The 18,703-nt window shown below is 33.4% G+C and overlaps 1 pseudogene; it reads left to right on the forward strand.

Moving 5' to 3' along the window:
• The first annotated feature begins 14,559 nt into the window (after positions 1 to 14,559).
• LOC149553837 (protein TOPLESS-RELATED PROTEIN 2-like) lies at positions 14,560 to 18,659 on the forward strand (annotated as a pseudogene).
• The last annotated feature ends 44 nt before the right edge of the window (positions 18,660 to 18,703 follow it).

The raw sequence follows: 18,703 nt of genomic DNA on the forward strand, positions 1-18,703 counted from the left end.
ATTAAATATAATACATTATGTAGGTTTTGGAGGGGTGGGGTTGTTTTAGCAAAAAGATTTTCTCCACTGGCATATCTTTGTGTTTATGTGTTATTATTTCTCTATCTACTTTCTATATTCATGGTTGATTGCAATATTATTGTTTACATAACATCAAATCTAAAATTTTAAGGATTTGAAATAATTTGCATAATAAATTCCTTAAGGGATTAGTGTAGGAAGCTATTTCCACACCTGAGTTTCCTTATAATGAAGACAACACAAATTACAAAGAAAAAGGCAAGAAGTCTTGCTACATTATTGATGAGGAAACTAAAGATCAATCTGACAAACATGATGATAAAGTGGTGTATGTTGCAATGAAGGATGATTCTGATGAGGATTAGGCAATTGCACTAGTGTCTTGTGTGAACAAGAATGACAGATGGGTCATTGATAGTGGGTGTTCACATCACATGATTGGAGATAAAAGTAAGTTCATTGCCTTGAATTATTATGATGGAAATAGTGTAAGGTTTGGTAATGATGCACCTTATGTGATAAAAGGAAAATGTTCCATCAAACTCATAGAAAAGATTTTTTGTGACAATGCTTATTATGTTGAAGGACTTAATTATAATTTGTTGAGTGTGTCACAACTGAATAGTTTAGGTTGTAAAGTTGAGTTTGAGAACATAATTGCTAAGATATGTGATACTAATGGAAAAGTAATTGGAAAAGGTGATCAAACTAGAGGTAATCTATTCTACCTTGATATGGAGGATGCTACTTGTTTAGTTGCAGATTTTGATGATGTGTGGCTTCGGCATAATAGGTTATGACATGTTAATTTTGATAACTTGGTTAGTACCAGTAACATGAGATGAGTCAAAGGTTTGCCTAAGCTGAAAAAATTTGACAATATATTTTGAAAACAATGTCAGTTAGGCAAAATGAAAAAGTCCAGTTTTAAGAGTAAGAATCATACCTCTAAAGGAATATTAGAGATTGTTCATACTAACTTGTGTGGACCAATTGGTGTACAAAGTTACAAAGGAGATAAGTACATTATGCTATTTGTTGATGATTATTCTAGAATGATGACAATTATGTTTTTTAAACAAAAATTTGATACTTTCCAAATGTTTAAGTGGTACTTAGAAAGAGTTGAGAAGGAAATAGGTAAAAGTCTAAAATGTTTGAGATCTAAAAGAGAAGGAGAATTTACATCAAATGAGTTTGAGATTTTTTAATGATAGAAGAATCAAAAGACAAACATCTACCCTTAGGACCCCTCTACAAAATGGAATTTTTGAAAGGAGGAACAAATATGTAATGGACTATGCTAGGACACTAATGATGTAGAAAAATGTTGCTTTGAAATATTGGAGAGAAGTTGTAAGTACAACTGTCTATACTATGAACCATGTACAAGTCAAAAAAGGTACTCATTCAACACCTTTTGAACTATGGTAAGGATACTCACCCAATATAAAATATTTTAAGGTATTTGGAAGCAAGTGTTATATTCTCAAGGATTTCTAGAATGGTAAACTAGATGCAAAAAGTGAAGAAGGTATATTCATTGGATATTCCACAAGAAGTAAAGCTTATAAGTGTTTAAATACTAACACTAACAAAGTTGTGGATAGTAAAAATGTGAAATTTGATGCATATAAAAAAGTACATGAAGCTGAACCCATGATTTTACTAGAGGAATACAAATAATTTGTATATTTTTATGAAGCTATTCCTACTAATGAAGATGTTGTAAATCAAGTTGCAAATCAATAGCAAGTTTTAGTGACTGTCAAGTCACATACTATGAATCTTGAGTTACATTAAGTAACCGAGCCACATTTAGGTGTCAAGTTACACAATGAAGTTGAGGAACATTTTGATTCTGAGATTTGTGTACATGAAAGAGATGTTGAACTACCTTATAGAGATGTACATAGTGATTCAAAAGTTGAGAGACAAAATGAGGAAAATAGAGCAGAAGCAAGATTGTCAAAGTATGTCAAGAGACATCATCCTGTAGCACAAATCATTGGAGATAAAGATGGAAGACCAATGAAAAGGAAAAAGTTGAGAAATGATACATGTTTTCTTAGAATGCATGAAACTAAAATAGTGAAAGATGCCTTAGAAGATGTGAACTAGAGTGAAGCCATGAAAGAAGATATTGGACAAATTAAGAAAAATAAGACATGGACTCTAGTTCCTAGACAAGAAGATAAAAATGTGATTGGCACCAAGTGGGTATACAGAAACAAGTTAGATGAAAATGGTGAAGTCAGAAGGAATAAGGAAAGATTAGTTTGTAAAGGACATGCACATGAATAAGGGATAGACTATGGAGAAATATTTACCTTTGTTGCAAGATTGGAAGGAGTAAGAACTTTGCTTGCTTACTTTGCATACAAAAGTTTCAAAGTTTATCAAATGGATGTTAAATCTGCATTTCTAAATGGTATATTGGAAGAGGAGGTTTATATAGAACAACTAGAAGGATTTGTTGATGCTAACAACAAAAACATGGTATTTAGACTACACAAAGCTTTATATGGTTTGAAGAAAGCACCAAGAGCATGGTATGAAAGGCTTCATAATTATCTTGTGAAGATTGTATTTGAGAGGATTGATGATAATATAAGTGCTATAAATATATCAAAGAATCCTATGATGCATTCGAAGATTAAGAACATTGCAATCACGTATCATTACTTGAGAGAATTAGTTCAAGATAAAGAGGTGAAGATGGAATATGTTAACACAAAAGAGAAAATAGTTGATATCTTAACAAAAGAATTACCTCAGTACACTCATGAGAATCTAAGAGGTAAAGTAGGGGTGGTAAACCTATCATAGGCTATTAAAGAAGCACAAGAAGTTCCCTACATCAAACAAGATGATTGACAGATGTTACACATTGATACAATGGATCTTACTTTAGGAACTACCTAGAGTAATCAAAGAGTTGGAGCTACAAATTAGTCATAAGCTAGGTGATAAAGGGAGAAACTAAAAAATTTTCATATCTACATATTAAGATAACAAGTCTTTGGCATTATTGTAAATGAGGGAGAACAAAAAAGGAAAGGGAGCAATCAAGGGAGAAATCCAACAATCCAAAGAGGGAGATTATAGAAGATACATATAGAAGAAACAAAGAATATCTACTCAAAGGGAGATAGTGATCAGAGAGATAGAAGAAGTGATCCAGAGGGAGTCATAAGGATGAATTGATTATTTGTTGATCATGATAGAATTTTGTAACCTATTCAGAAGATGTAAGTTGTTGACAAAAGGAGAGATTTCAATACAAGGAATATTTTCTTTTTGGTATTATTGTTGTTTGTACTAATTAAGTTTTCTTTTCCATCAATGCCAAAGAGGGAGATTGTTGAAAATAGATTAATACAAGTATGAAAATGTGGTTCAATCATTGTTTTGTCATTGATGTCAAACCTGTTACTTGTGGGAAAGATAATTGTTTAGATGATTTGAGTACTATCATTTGTTTGATTGATGAAGAGGGTTTGATCAAATGAGGTAACAATAGCACCTAGAGGAAAATTTGAGTTATGATATGGAAAAGAAGTACAAAGATAAGTTAAGATAGTGAAATTATAGTGCATTGATTATCTACTTAAGATTGCAAAGGATGGATACACTGATTAAGTTCAAAAGAACAAGTAAAATAAATTGTGTCTGCTAAGCTTAACAATCTACACAATAGGTATTGAGAAAAGTTAGTGTAAGCCGAGCAAAAAATTAGTTGGAGCTGAGAAAATTTAAATTTTAGTATATGTTGAGTAATACAGTGTTAGACAAGTAAATTTTAGTTGATGTTGAGTATTAATAAACTTTAGTTCATGTCAAGTGATTTGATAATGGATGTCAAGAAACACAGTATGTATCGAGCATCAGAAGCAAGTTATTTTGAGTATCAAAATTATGAGAAAGATCATGAATTTGATAAATCTAAGCTGACAAGTTTGATTTTTTGGATTGTGTGAATCATGTGGAAGATAAGCTTAATGAGCTGCTGGCATAGAATTCAAGATGAACCATTTTAAGGAGACTTCAAAGAGGATTGAAGGAGAAGTTTCTAAGAGGGAATAAAATGAAAAGATGGGTAGATTCATTGAATCCTACCTAATCCTACCTAACCCTTAAATGGATGATGGAGGATGAATGACAGAAGATCTAAATTTTATATTTATAGAAATGACTGGTCAGAAGAAAAGGTTGTCATGTGTGAGAACCTAAGGAAGACAAGGAGTCTAAACATTTAGTGACCAAAGAGAAGAGATTGTTATTGGCAAGTGAAGCAAGAAGGCTTAAGGGTATGGATGCTTGAAGGGTGAAGAAGATATCATAGCTAAAGTGTGTGAAAGCCAAGTAGAATGGAGGATTGAAACATACATCTGTAGTCAACAAGTGTATTGCAAGTTGTTATTGGATCAAGCCTTACTATCACTTTATAATCATTGTACCAATCTAGGGCACATCCTTTGGACTAAGCTTGACCTAATAGACATTTGTGAATCCTTTAACTAGGTGACATTCCAACTAAATGATCTAATGTCCTCTAATAAGGCTCACTCCTAACAGGGTCATTGAAATCCTTTAACTAGGTAACATTTAAAAGGGTGCATTATAACCTTTAACAGGGTTAGCCTTTCATAGGGCATCACTTTAGAAGCATGAGAATGAGTAGCATGTTACTAGCGGTTTTATCCAAATTGGGTTTCCACATAAAATCATTGTGTCAAATTTGCTATTGAATCTATTATGTTTCATGCTTAGATTTCTACAAAGTTGATTTGATAGTAACCTACAAGTTTAAGTGATTGTATGATCTAATGGATACATGCATGATGAATATGTTTTATGGACATGGGTTCACTAAGATGTGAAAAGTTTTATTTGTACATCTGGACCTTGGATAACTAATTCATCCCCCCCCATTTATTCTAAAGAATACCAACAGTGTTAACTACTTCCCTCCAAAATGTCTTTGAGATATCATTCTCAAATAACATCACTCTTACTACTTCTTCTATTGACTTATTCATTCTTTCAGTAGTCCCATTATATTCAGGTGTTCTAGGTGAAGATAATTGTCTTTTGATTCCATTCTCTTCACATAACATGTTTAACTCTCTAGAGGTGAAATCTCCACCTCTATCTGATCTCAAACATTTAACCTCGACATTAGATTCATTTTCAACTCTATTCTTAAATATCTATATTTTCTCAAAAGCTTTAGACTTCTCTTTAAGAAATGCTACCCACATCATCCTAGTGAAATCATCAACAAAAATCATAAAGTACCTTTCACCATAGAATCCTCTAGTTCTTGCAGGACTGCTCATATTTGTGTGAACAATCTCTAATTTCTCTGTAGTAAAGAACATTATGTTAGGAAAAGACATTTTCCTCTTCTTAGCCAAAATGTATTCCTTGCAGACAACATTAGTAGGCTTAATAATCTTAGGCAGATCTCTCACTACAAATCCACTAATAGCCTTCACAATATTATCAAAGTTTATATGATAGAACCTTCTATGTCATAACCAATTGTTATCAACTTTTGCAACCAAACATGTTATTTTATTAGGATTCAATTGAAATACATTACCTCTGAATCTGGTTCCAATACCAATTAGCTTCCCATCTTTTTCTTTGATAATGCAAGTCTTCTATGTGAATTGCAATAGATATCCCTTGTCTACCACCTGTCTAACACTTACCAAATTATGTTTCGAACCATCAACAAAGTAAACATAATCAGTGTTAGTTTTACCATCAAGAGTAATAGATCCAATCCCTATGATATGACAGGTTGCATTATTACCAAATCTAATAATACCTCCATCATTATTTTTGAACTTAAAAATTTTGTTCATATCACCAGTCATGTGATGTGAAGATCCACTATCAATTATCAAATCTGATTTCTTCTCAACTTGGGTAACTAGAGCTCTCTTTTCTCTAATTTCTTATCAAGATTATCTTTCTTAATAGCCACAAATCCTAATTCATCTTCACTTTCACTCTGATCTTTTTCATTTGATTCTTCATCCTCATTAGCATATATAATTTCTATCCTTATCTCTTCTAGGCTTAAATTTTCCTCTAAACTTTTTCTCTCTTTTAGGACATTTAGATGCATAATGACCATATTCACCACAAGTCCAACACTTAAAAATCTTTGTCTCTTCTTACCAGAAGGGCTATTCCTTTTTCAATCTTTTTATCTTCTTCGTATCTGCTACTACTAGAAAAGTCTCCTCTTGCACTTGTAATTCTTGGAAGATTAGGTTGAATGTTTAGAGCACTAAAAGTTGCTCAATTTTGGCCAATTCTCCAGACTATCTCATTTCTACTTTTATAGCTTCTAATCTTCCAATCAATATTTCCTTTGTGAAATCTTTGGTGTAGGACATTACTAGCTGAATCATCTGAGTTGTTTTATTGAATGGTGGTGAATTTTTTTTTCAACATCTTCCATATAACATCATCATCTTATTTAGTTCTACCAAGAGACCAAATTATTGCAACAATTTGTGATATTCTTCTTACATAACTTCTCACAGATTCATCTTCCATCATCTTAGCATCTTGAAATGAACAAATCTAATTGTGCAATATCATTCTTTTTACATGATCATCACCTTCAAAGGTAACTTCTAATGCTTTCCAAATTTCATGAGAAGTTTGAAATGTCTTTGCCTAATTGTATTCATTCTTTGGAAGAGTTGATAGTAGATCTTATCTAGCTCTCATATTACACATGAATATATCTCTTTCTCCCTCATTGCATTCCTCTAGCTTTGATTCTTCAAAAATTGCTTTCTTATCTTTCATCAAAAGCTAATATCTTGGATCCATGCATAGTAGATGAGTCTTCATCTTTCCTTCCAACTATCATTATTGGACCCATCAAATCTTGGACTATCCTTCATGAACATTTTCAACATTTTTCTCCTAAATCCATTAAGCCTTATCTTCGAGGACCTAAGGCTCTTATACCAATTGTTTGAATATATAGTCCAATGATATAATTAAGGGGGGAGGGGGGGGTAAATGAATTAGTTATCCAAATATTATCACAATTATTATCTTTAAACAATCTTAACCATATGAGTAATGTTAATTGAAACCACAACAAGATACTCATACACAATTAACACCAATTATGTTAACTAAGGAAACCCTTGATCAGAGGGAAAACTCTGATGGTGGTATATGGTACCCACAAGATGTTTTTCTAATATAAATATTCCTTGTTAGAGGATAGACCCTATTAGGATTTTGTTACAAAATTCAGTACATATGAGTCCTTGTTAGGAGACTTTGAATCCTTGTTAGGAGACTTGGAAGACATCTGGACCCACTACCCAAATAGCTTCAAGGTCAAGATCAAAGATCACTTGGATAGTGGGTTATTTTATCTTAAGCATCACCACACATTGGCATCACCACATGATTGACCTCTATCACTGTGTAACTATGCATCTCTTCATTACATCTTAGATGAAAGATAGTGATAGATCATCAGAACTCTATTTTCCAATGCTCTATTTCTGCACTACTTCCAATAAATCAAGTGTAATTTCCATACACCATTGACTCAGACTTAGTCCTCTTAATCATGTCATCAAGAAAACCTTAGGAACATGTCCTCCACTACACATCATCTAAAACTTCCTCAACTTTTGTGCATCATAAAATTATTATTTGCTATTCTTCTAGTTCTAATAGAATTACTACTATGTTGACATCAATTAAAAATATATTAATGAATGCAACATATCAATACTCTTCAATCCTTAGGATACTCCCCCAATGTAGTATCATTAGCATTCATGCTAGCATAACAATGATGAAGAATTTTTTTAAGTTACTATGAAAGATGATTCTAATGAAGATGAGAAAATTGCACTAATTTCATATGTGAGTAAAGGTGGTGGATGGAAAATTGATAGTGGTTTCTCACATCACATGACTAGGGATAAAAGTAAGTTTGAAAACCTAAAACATTATAAAGGAGTCAATGTTAATTTTTTTAATGATGCACCATGTCTTGTGAAAGGTAAAGGATCAATAAAATTGTCCAATATTTGTGAAAATGCTTATTGGGTTGAAGGTCTTAACTACAATTTTTTGAGTTTGGCACAATTGAATAGTTTAGGTTAAAAATTTGAATTTCAACATTAGAAGGCCAAGATCTACAATGGTTCCTAGTGAATTGACTAAAGGTAGATACTGAACCAGAGGTAACTTGTTCTATTTAAGCTTATCTGATGATACATGCTTGTTTGCACAATGTGACACCATTTGGTTATGACATAAGAGGCTATGCCATGTAAACTTTGATAATTTAGTAAGCATTAGTAAGGTAAAGAAAGTAAGAGGGTTACCAAGCTTAAAGAAACTTGATAATGTGATGTGTAAACAATGTTAATTGGAAAAAATGACAAAGTCTAGTTTCAAGATCAAGACCTATACTTGTGATGTTATTTTGGAATTGGTTCATACTAGCCTTTATGGACCTATTGGTGTGCAAAGCTACTATAGTGAAAAATACTTTATTTTATTTATTGATGACTACTCTAGAATGATGATTGTGATGTTTCTTAAAGAAAAATTTGACACATTTCAAATGTTTAAGTGGTATTTGTCAAGAGTTAAAAAAGAAATACATATAAGCTTGAAGTGTCTAAGATTTGATAGAGGAGGTGAATTCATATCTAGGGAATTCAACACATTCTACAATGATAGAGGAATGAAGAGATAGATGTCTATACCAAGGACCTCTCCACAGATTAGTATAGCTAAAATGAAGAACATATCAATCATGAATTGTGTTAGGACATTAATTATGGAGAAGAATGTTACACCTAAGTACTAGAGAGAAGCTATAAGTATAGCTATTTATACCTTGAATAGAGTAAAAGTCAAGAAAAGTACAAATATTACACCTTTTGAGTAATGGTATGGATATGAACAACTAATATGACATATTTCAAAGTTCTTGGAAGAAAATGCTATATATTGAAAGACAATAGAAATGGAAAACTTGATGAAGAAAGTGATAAAGCTATATTCTTAGGTTATTCCACTAAAAGAAAATCATATAAGTGTTTGAACTCTAACACTAACAAAGTTATAGAAATTACAAATGTGAAAGTTGATGAATATGTAGAAAAGAATGAAGTTGAATATAAGAAGGAACCTAAAGATTACAAAAGTTTCACATACATTGATGAAGGTGAGCCCAACACCTTAGCTAAACCTGAGAAGAAATATGCCAAACAAGAGAAACCCATTCATACTAAGTTACAACAACAACATGCTGACCCTTAGGCAGTTAGTACCATGCATCAAGAAGTACATGTTGATGGTCATGAAGTGCTTGTCAAGTGTTAGGAAGTGATTCCTACAAAACAAGAAGAATGAGCAAAAATACATGGAGTGCTCCTTGAAGCTAATCTACTAGATGAATCTAAATAAAATGTAAGAATAAAAGAGCCAAAGTTAGAAAAACATGTAAGAAGACATCATGCACCTAATAAATCACTGGAGACAAAAACTCTAGAGTTATGACAAGAAAAAGAATGAGAAGTAATATATGCTTACTATGTGAATTTGAGCCTAAATTGGTAAAGGAAGATTTAGATAATGATAACTAAATTCAAGAAATGAATGAAAAGATTGAGCATATAGATAAGAACAAAACCTAGTCACTAGTACCTAGACCAAAGTACAATAATCTTATTAAAACTATAAGAATTTGACTAAGGGTGAAAATTCACCCAAGAACTAAGAACTCAAACACAAGCACAACTGTAGACTAGAAAGAGAGAGTATGATCAGAATGATGATATATTCATTCAATATGCAATGTTAAAGTACACTAGAATTGCCTGTATATAAAGGCCTTCGATATACATCTAGAATGCCTCGAAATCAACATCATGATAAGTCATATAACTAGAGACATGTCCACCATATATGGGTTATACTCCATTAAGCAAAGAAGTAAGTGTCATGATGAGAGGATAAGCCTACAAGGGTGTAACATGCAAATTAGTGTTGTAGACAATATGTGCTAAAATAGAGTTGTGTACTTCTATGTTGTCTACATGACAACTCAAAAAGGTATGCAAAATCCTAAGTGTCTCACAAAATAAAATAATAAAATAATGCATTAACCTAAGTAAACTTAAGTAAGTGTAAATAGTAAATATGTATTAACATTGACACCCCCCCTTAAGTGCAACTTAGGGGAATGCCCTTAAGCTTACAAAAACTAGGATAAAATGAAAGATGGGTCCCAACTACTAGGCCATGTTAGGTACCCATGTACATAATGAAATGAAATCTCTCATAAAGTAGAGAAAGACAAAAAACCTCATGGGAAAAACCCTCCCCCAAAAATAGAGATAAATAGGGATGCATGGATGGATGGAGTAATCAAGAAACCCCCATTACGAAATACATCCAATATAAAAAAAAGTGAAAGATGAGAAGAACTAGACCTCATAAGAGGAAAAAGTCCCCCCCCCCCCCACCATATGAAGAATGCTTGTCAGTGAAAGTTGCTCTGATGAAGAAGCTGGTCCATGAATGCTGGATAATTTTCCTCCCTTTTGGAAGAAATAATGCCAAAGGTACAATCTTGAAGATGTATGGTGGCCCTAAAACCTACTCAAGTATCCCTGTGTTGATGCTGATGCTCACCCCTTCCACCTATGCTAAAAAGAATGAATGTAGATCTGGCAAGGATGTTTGTTAAACTTGTTCCAATGAATCATCTGTCTCCTCAACTGACAAAGAGACCTACTCCAATTACTGTACACAAGTATCCACAATCATGCCAACCTGGAAAGATTGATCCTATAGAGAATGGACATGAGGGTCATAGTGAGCCCTCGGAACAACTATAGAAGGATCATCAATATCAATGAGAATATGTAAATCATCAAGGCTATCTTCCAAGTCAACTAAAACTAGAGCTAGAAGAATAGATGTACCATGCTATGCTGGACCTTTCACTATGGTAATATATTCATGTGGAGTAGACTAATGATGTGACCCCTCATTGTAACTATCGATAGAACCCCACATGTTTGAACCTGTTGAAGCACTATCACTAGTGTCACTATCGGTTTCCATGATGTATGAAGCATAGAGAGGAGTAGAGGATAAGCTAGGTGAACTTTCCTCAAAGTGAACATCCTTCTCCACAAAAATCTCATGAGTCTCTAGATCCATTAGTCTATAAGCTTTAGAATTTTCTTCATAATCGATGAAAGTATAGGATCTAGGTGCTGGTGCCTTGCATCCCCTGGAAGATAGGTTTGCCCATGCTAGACAACTAAAGAATCTGAAGTGACTCACAACTAGTTTTCTACCATGTCATGCCTCAAAAGGAGTCTTCCCATCTAAGGCATTATGAGGAGACCTATTAAGTATGTAAGTATCACTACTAATGGCTTCAACTTCTAATGTAGGATTAAGAGACTTGGCTTTAATCATGCAACTTGCCATGGTTTTGAGAGTCCTAATCCTCATAGCTACAACATCTATCTTGTGTGAATTGAATGTTGGTGGATTCTGAAGATCAATCCCCTCAAGCTTGCAAAAGTCTGTAAGTCTTCTGTCTACATATCTATTCTAATTGTCCACCCATAATACCTTGATGAATTTCCTAGATTTGTGTTCAACATGAGTCTTAAAGGATCAAAGCTTATGAACCACTTCATTCTTATAATGAAGGAAGTAGACCCAATTGAATCTTGAAAAGTGATCAACAAATGTGAGGATGTAGCAACCTTGGCTGACTGAAGTCACTGCAAAGGGACCTGCTAAAATCATGTGAACTAACTAGAGAATAACTGGTCCTTTTGAAGACTTTGTTTTATCATACTTCTCTTGGAGATGCATATCCATTGAACATGATGAACACTCACCTGTAAAAAAAGTTGATGTTCAGTAGACCTTTGACCATGTGCTTTGAGAAAAGTTGTTTAAGAGAGCGGAAGTCAAGGTGACCAAACCACTCATGCCATAATGTAGATTGTGAAGTAGAGTGAGTCAACAAGGCTTGAGAAGGAGACTTTGGCACAAAGTGGGAAAGGGAATAAAGCCTCTTGTCATCATTTAATTTCCCCATTGCAACCAATGAATCATCTCTAAGACTGCACACCATCACTGAATCTAGAAGGAACTCAACTTTATGACAATCTCCAAGGTGAGTGATTTGGTAAACTAATAGGATATTGGAGCTAAGGTTTGGAATGTAGAGAAAATCTTAAAATTCCCCATTTTCAATTTCCATGTTTCCTTTTCCTTCAACTTCCATTTTAGTATCATCTCCCATGAAGATGTGTGGTACCTTTGACTGCTTCAATGAAGAAAAGTCTCCCTTTGAAGAACCCATATGATAGGAGGCACCTGAGTTAAGTATCCATTCCAAAGGAAAACTTGTTTTTGCCATAAGTGCTTTCCCTTTACCCTTCAAAGAGATTGGAGTTGAATCCTTGGAAGTACTTGACACTTGAATCTTATTCTTCTTGAGTAGATTTTCTAACTCATCGATTCTTTTTTTCTTGCAATGATGCTCATCATGATTTGGCTTTTTGTAGTATGCACAAAAAAACTTGTCCTTCCTTTCATTACTTCTCTACTTGTTGGAAGAAGAACTGCCTTGTTGAGAGGAGGATTGTTGTGTCTCAAACTGTGATTTCCACTTCCACTACTTCTTCTTGTTGTTTCTTTTTCCTCCTTGACTTGATTGATGCTCATCACTAGCCACCAAGGCTTTGGTTTTTGATGACTTGAGAAGTCCTAAATCTATCAAGTGAGATTGTTCAACAATCAACATCTCTAAAAATGCATCAAATGAAGGCTTCTGGTAAGCAGATCCCATGGTCAACCTATGAGTATTGAAACTCAAAACAAAGGAAGTGTACTCTGAAGGTAGCCTCTTCAAGACATGATGAATCAACTTTTCATCCTTCATGGAATTTCCACAATCTTTATGAAGTGCCCTATACTCATTGGATTTGTTGATGTAATCTTGAATTATGTCAAAGTTATTTTGATCCAAGAGAAGTAGATCATCTTCAATCTAAAATCCCTTTTCTTCATCCACCTTACCATACAATTTTCCAAGTTTATCCCAAGCTAGTTTGGTTTCTTTACAACTGGCAATGTGAAAGAGGAGATCTCTATGTACACAACTCCTGTTAATTCCTAAAGCCTTTGAGTCTTCTTGCCTCCATTCAAGGAGCTCTTTAGCATCAGTGGGTTTATGAATTGTACCATCAACATAAAGATTATATCCTTTTTTTATTAATCTACTCCAAGTAATATCTTTCCATGTAGAATAATTGTGTGAAGTTAGAGGTGAAAATTTAAAACCCATGATGTAGAAAATGAAAAGAGCACAAAAGAGAGACACAAAAACACAACACAAACCCCCCACTTTCACTCAATCAAAAGATGCTTTTGGCACTTTATAAGTAGTGTGTGTACAATGGGCCACTTATCAAAATGAACAAAGTGGACTTTTTGATTTTTCTTTTACAACTACCATTTGAGGCCCAAATATGTCACTAAGCACTATAGCTTAGATGTATAACAATTCTAAAAAGTAATCAAAGCTTTACAATGCAGAAAAAGGCCTAATTTTGAAAGTTAGAATTTTTTCCACACAATCCTAGAATATGACTTCAGATTTGGAAAATAGATGAAAAAATATACACTTTCAAAGAAAATGGAACCTAGAAAGGTGACCAGATGAGCCCGTATAGAGTGTTTGAAGTTGGAAAATGCAGGATTATCCAGGTATAGTTGCCAAAAAATTCAATTTCTAACAATTCTTGCACCAAAAATAGAAAATAACACAACCACTATAAAATTTAGGAAATTCTACCTAATTTCAAAAAAAATTGCACCTAAATTGGATTTCAAATGTCCAAGTTATGGGCTCACAAAGTTAGGCTACCAAATCGAAAAGTAATCTGGAGAGGGGTCTAGCAAGAAAACTATATGTTTAAATTTGATAGTCAAATGTCTATCACACTAATTTAAAATGGCCTAGGAATGATGGTTAGATGATCATCAAATTTAACCCAATGCTCTGTTGACATTAGTGAAAAAAGGGTAGCTGGATGACGTGCACTACTACATCTAACCTCATTTTTCTACCAAAATTTTTGACCATCAACTAAATAAGTTTAGGTTGGTTGAAATGTTAAGGAAAAAATTTCTTTTTTTTACATGTAAGCCCCGTGTTGGTCAAAATTTTGACCAACACGGGGCTTACATGGTAAAAAAAAGAAACATTTTTTGCTTGTATGTTTTTCGTGTGTGTGGGTTCATTTGGGTTTTGTGTGTTTTCACATGGTTTTTTGTAGTGCGTTGAGGCAAGTTTAGCTCTGGTTGGTTTTCACATTGTTTTCCAGCACGTGTTTTGGGAAGTTTGGACTCTTTAGTAATTTTTGTAGTTTAGTGTGGTCTATTGGATTTGTTGCACTAGAGGCAGGGGTGATAGAAATGACTTCTTTGAGCAGGGAACTCGTGTTCCTAATCTTACAAGTTTTGGATGAGGAGAAGTTCAAGTAAACTATACACAAGTAAGCTTATGGAAAACAAAAGATACCCATCTTTCTTTTAATGGATGTTCTTGTGTTTTTATTTTTTGAATCCAGTTTTGTTGGCTTCTGATGTTTTGGGTTTGTGGATATTTGTAGATTGGAGCAAGAATTTGGGCATTTTTTCAACATGAAGTACTTTGAGGATCAAGTGCAAGCAGGGGATTGGGATGAGGTAGAAAGTTACCTTTCTGGGTTCACCAAGTTGGATGATAATCAATACTCCATGAAAATTTTCTTTGAGATCAGAAAATAGAAATATCTAGAGGCACTTGACAAGTAAGTTTTTTAAGTTCCTTTGTAGATACTTATAGTTTGCATTTATTTTTTAAAATTAATAGTATTAGAACGATGACCTAAATTTTAGTCTTGTAGAAATCTATGCTTCTTGTAAATAGTAAATAATTTAGGTGCATAAAAAAAAAGTTTGGAAATGTTGTATATTTTTCTAGATGTCTTTGTGGGAACCATATTAAGGATTGCTTAACTTTTGTTTAGATGGGATTTAGATATCCAAGAATTTTTGAAAGATGGTGGTTATGATTGGTTATGGAAAACTAATTCGAGATTATGTGTGTTTAGACAAGATCAGGCTAAGGCTATGGACATACTAGTGAAGGATCTCAAAGTATTTTCTTCTTTTAATGAAGAGCTATTCAAGGAGATTATACAGCTTCTTACTTTGGAGAACTTCAGGTCCCATGTCATTTTTTCAATATTTAATTCTTCATTTTCTCACCTGTACTTTAAAATTGTCCATTACTATAATGAGTTTGAGAAATTGATTGTTTCCCCATAAATACAAATTATGATAGATTATTATGTATTATTGGGAACTAAAATTCTCATGTAGGGATATACAACTGCATTTTCTTGAAGCCCTTTTTTGACAAAAGTATTCATATTGGAATGATTGACAAACAAAGTTTAATTTTCTATTTATTTTTCTGGGAGCTTGTATAGGAGTTGTGTTATGTTGAGCACATGATTTAAAGACTAAGATTGTGATTCATGTAGGGAAAATGAGAAGCTATCTAAATATGGGGAGTCCAAGTCTACAAGAAATGTTATGCTAATGGAACTTAAGAAATTGATAGAGGCCAATCCTCACTTTCGTGACAAGCCCCAATTTCATGGCCTCAAAGAATATCGTCTTAGAACTCTCATAAATCAAAGGTATGTTGTAGCTAGCTAACTTGGTTTATGAATTTTCAATGTTTAAGTTAATGAAAGTGGTGTGAGAAGTTTGAGTAATACTTGTTGAATGTCATATAATCTTAAAGTGTTAATGTAAAACAAGGGTTTAGTTAAGGTTATTATATTCTAAAGTTTGGTATTAGATTTTCTATGTTTAGTCTTAATTGGCAGCATCAACTTTGTAAGAACCATTGACCCAATCCTGATAGAAAGACATTATTTGTAGATCATACATGTGCACCTACTAATGGAACTCAAGCACCAACTCCTTCAAATAGCCCTCTTGTTGGGGCACTCCCAAAAGGAGCAACCTTTCCTATTGCTCCCCATGATGTGAATCAGCCGGTACATCACTCATTTAAGTTGTGTATTTTATCAATTCTTTTAACTTTTTATTTAGTGATTTTTTCATTTTGTTGTTACTGTTAACAAGACAAGTTCCTTTGTAATATGATTTCAACCATTTCAACCCATGGGTGCTCCTTCTGCTAGTTCTCTGGGATGGATGGCTAGTCAAAATCCTTCTGCTCCACACTATGTAGTAGCTCCTGGGCTTGCATCTCTTACACCACCTCAAAATATAGGTGAATTTACTTGACCATATCTCAAGACATGTCTGCTAGAAGCATAAAATATATATACTTTTTAATAAGGAGACACATTTCACAAGCTCAGTGGCATGTGAAAGAATTTTTATTTGTTATGAACTATATTGGATAACATTGTCCTTTTTAGATCTTGTAAGAAGTGTAAGATTATCTAATTTTTTTTATTGGATATTCCAATACATAGAAAATTCCATTTTCCAATTTGTTTAATTGCATCAGTTGCTATCCTTAAACAACTTAGAACTCCACTTTCAAATGGTCCTATAGTTGATTATCAATCTATTGATTCTGAGCATCTTATGAAACCTCTTCGAACTGGACAATCTAATGAGGTGTGTGTAGAGTATCTTTTCCAGGTTATTCTTTTGCTCTAGCATGTTCACTGATAGTGATACAAAGAATTTCTCTTCTAAATACTAAAACTCAGCATTACTATTTTCTTTTAAGGTGAGCTATCCGGGTGCTCATACCATGTACTCTTAAGATGATCTTCCCAAAATAGTGGCAAAAACCCTCAATCAAGTTCCAAATGTCATGAGCATGGATTTTCATCCTTAGCAGCAAACAATCTTATTAGGTAATTCCACATGAAGTACAATTCTTCCTTCAATTACAAAGATGTGGCTTTGGTTTTGTAAGTAAATAATATTTTTTGGTTTTTTTTCGAGATTTTGATTTTTGATTTGATCTCTCAGTTGGAACAAATGATGGTGACATTGCAATTTGGGAGGTAGCATCTAGGGAAAAGTAAGCTAAAAGGACCTTTAAAGTTTGGGACATTTCTGCTTGCTCAATGCCAATACATGTAGGCATAGTTTAACAAGCTTGAATTTTGATTTTAATTTTTTAATAAGGAACATGCAAATATATTTAGTATTTACTCAAGAGGATAGTGCTATGTTTATTTAGGTAATAATTATATATGTTCTTTCTATTATGTTGTGTTAGGCAGCCCTATTAAAAGATCCAGTTGTATCAATGAACCACTATATCTGTAGCCCAGATGGGCAAGTACTTGGTAAGTGAATCTGTTATTTGTATTCTCAAAGGAAGTGCATAGAAAATTTGACTTTAGTGCATATTCACTAAATACCCTTTGTAAATATTATTATGTTTGCTTGGGTCAGGATTCTTTCCATTGATTTATTAAAACACTTGCATTGGTCTTGTAGGTGTTGCCTTTTCGAAGCATATTGTCCATATATATTTTTATCAAATCTCAATTACTTATAGTCATCCAGTTTATGTGAGATCAGAGGTAACCTTCCTCTCTATGCTACGGGTATGGGATGCAATAGCTGGTAAAAAACAATATACATTTGAAGGCCATGAAGCACTTGTACATTCAATTTTTCCTCACCACAAAGAAAGTATCCAGGTACTTCATTTCTCAAAACTTGATGTATTGACATGGCAATTGAATATTTAAGAATATTTGCATCACTACTCGTTTTGGTGTTTGATTTCCACCCAATGTCAAGTCATTCACCATTGCTTTCATTACTTGATAATGTGGAAGGTAGGATGGTTGTAATTCTTTTCTTTGCATATAGTTCATTTTCTCTACAGCCATTGATGGAAAGATCAAAGCTTGGATGTATGATCTTTTGGGATCTAGGGTTGATTATGATGCCCCTGGGCTATGGTGTACAACAATGGCTTACAAAATATATTGTTACGTAAATATATATCTCTCTTAAAGCTGATTAGGAGAAGTGTGCACAGAAAAAGCATTTAGTTCACTAAAAATTCTCTATATTTCCTGGTTTCTTCAATCTGCCAAGTGTCTGCCAAATCAAGGTGTTGACTCCAAGTCTGGGTTCAAACTTAGCATGCCACACCTGTTCTACAGTCAAATCCAAAAAGTATGGTCATGACTAATTTTTCGTAGGGATTACACATGTTTCAAACTTGTATCTAAACTTCAATCTTATTATACTAGTTATTTATTTCCTTTTTTCATTTAGTTTAGCATGGGAGAATAAAGTGCTAGTTGTTGGAGGGGGATAATTCTTCGGTACTTATATTAATTCTAACCTTTAGCTTGAGACATATAGATTTTTTCTTGTTTAAGGTACTGCCTCTTTTTTATTTTCTAATTCTATAAGGGCTTTGTATGTGGCAGGCACTTCTTAATGCCGATCCTTTTGATATTGATGCACAATGTAAGATTGAAGACATGATTCGACACATATGAATAATTTTAAAAAAACTTACTTGAACAATTGCATCCATTGATGT

This window comes from Cupressus sempervirens, chromosome 6 (assembly GCF_028749045.1).
Source record: "Cupressus sempervirens isolate cs-2001-9-10 chromosome 6, ASM2874904v1, whole genome shotgun sequence".
NCBI lineage: Eukaryota > Viridiplantae > Streptophyta > Pinopsida > Cupressales > Cupressaceae > Cupressus > Cupressus sempervirens.